The sequence below is a fragment of the Rhincodon typus genome, chromosome 27 (assembly GCF_021869965.1).
Source record: "Rhincodon typus isolate 14 chromosome 27, sRhiTyp1.1, whole genome shotgun sequence".
Lineage (NCBI taxonomy): Eukaryota > Metazoa > Chordata > Chondrichthyes > Orectolobiformes > Rhincodontidae > Rhincodon > Rhincodon typus.
Window position 1 is genome coordinate 2,806,661 of NC_063358.1, and position 1,894 is coordinate 2,808,554.

The following is a 1,894-nucleotide window of genomic DNA, read 5'->3' on the forward strand; positions in this document are numbered from 1 at the left end:
AATGTTACTGCGAGGACACTTTGTGCAGGAACACGCAGCAAGCTCATGGATTGGACCTGGGAGCATTCCAGGGCTTCTCAAAGAGCTCACTCACATTGTACCTACTTCAATACTCACAGCGTCTGTGCCTTGCCTTTTGCGTTTGCCCCCTCAGTCAGAGTTAATGGGTTCACAGACCGTCTGTCCTGCCTTCCCTTTGAGCACAGACATGAAGACAGGCAGCTTGTCCTGGTTTTTAGCTGTGATTGCACTAAGTTGTTCAGAGAGAAACAGGATTATGGCATTGAGATAGAGGATCAGCCATTATCAAACTGAATGGTGAAGCAGGCTTGAAGGCCTGAATGGCCAATCCTTCTCTTATTTGTGGTGTTTCTATGTTTTAATCTTCATAGGAGCACAAAACAAATGCTTATAAAACATGAGCTTTATATTCTTATTAAGACTGACAAACAAATTTCTCTTTATTGTTGACTTAACTCAGTCCATCATTGTGTCGAAGAGGGAGAGTGGAGTAAAATATTTCTGGGTGAGGTCAGAATCATATTCATCTTCTCGATTTTCCACATTCCACTCATGGCAGTAAATCACAAAGACTTTGCACCAACCAGCAATTAGTTCTTTTTGTATTTGTATCTAACTACCTGAAGCTCTGTTCATAAATCTGGTATTTGAAATATTAGACTTAACAGCACACAGATCTAAATTCCATCAAAAGCATGAGAACTTCATTGTCCTTGGATTATAGATGATTCACCTGTGAAGGAGTTCCTGTTGCAGCCTGATTGGGTTGGTTTTGTTTGGTTTGGTCAGTCTGTTCAGTAAGTAGCTGAGTCATATGGATCATGCCTATATCTGAGCCATGGCTTGTAATGTTAGCTGATCTTAGCCAGGTTGGCAAAAAGGGCTGTGGAGCTGAAAAAATAGGTCTGATAACTGTTCACATCCGTCCATTAGCAAGTAAACCTGTGCGCTAATGAGATGAGCACAGATCAGGCATTCTGAGGCAACTCAAAAAATCTACCGACATCCACCCTGGTGAATAAGCATATGGATAAGGTACGCAGGACAATCATGGATTTGAAGCCCAAGGAATTAAAATGTGCAACAGAGACAAGAGGGAAAGAAATTGGTGGAGGAAAATATCAGGAAGAAGAACCAAATTTCATTTTTTCTAGACAAGAGTCCTAAATTTATACTCCTATTCAGACTTTAAAGAATACTTCTGCAGAGTGAATGAATTTGACATTTTGAGGAAATGTTCGCTAATGATCCATTTCTGAATCACAAACTATTCAGATATCAGTTAGCCTCATTCAAACTTTTATCAATTTTTGAAGATAGTCAGTTTTTTTTATTGGTTTTTGTTGGAAATACAGAGCTTGTACTGAAAAATTGAGTATTTTACAATTAAGTAGCATAGTTCAGCAACATTCAACAAGATGCATACAGCTGAAGTCACCAACATGAAAATCGTACAGATCGTTTTCTCAGTTGGTCTAGAAATGAAACAATCCACGGTATTAGGACAGGGATATTCACTGCATTTGACAAGTCTGAGCATCTTGTAGCCTTCATAAATCCAATAGAACAAGAACATAAAGACAGCTTCAAACAGCAACTTAAACAAAATGCTGACCAAGTAAGTTCGTAAAAGAGGGGCATCGATTTTTACTTTCTGCAAATCTGCATTCCGATTAAAGATTTTTATATTCTTCTTGCATTTCTTCCTTTGATGAACATGCATGCTGATGAGAAATGATGGAATGGACACAAAGAGGAGCTGGAAAACCCACAGCCTGATATGGGAGATGGGGAAGAAACGGTCGTAGCACACATTCCTGCAACCATTGCTGTGTGTTGCACACAAAGTCACTCTGTTCATCTCCCCATACAG

At 39.5% G+C, this 1,894-nt stretch overlaps 1 pseudogene; it reads right to left on the reverse strand.

The window, feature by feature from the left end:
- Nucleotides 1–1,350: 1,350 nt before the first annotated feature.
- Nucleotides 1,351–1,894, reverse strand: part of LOC109935596 — a 6,678-nt pseudogene continuing 6,134 nt past the window's right edge.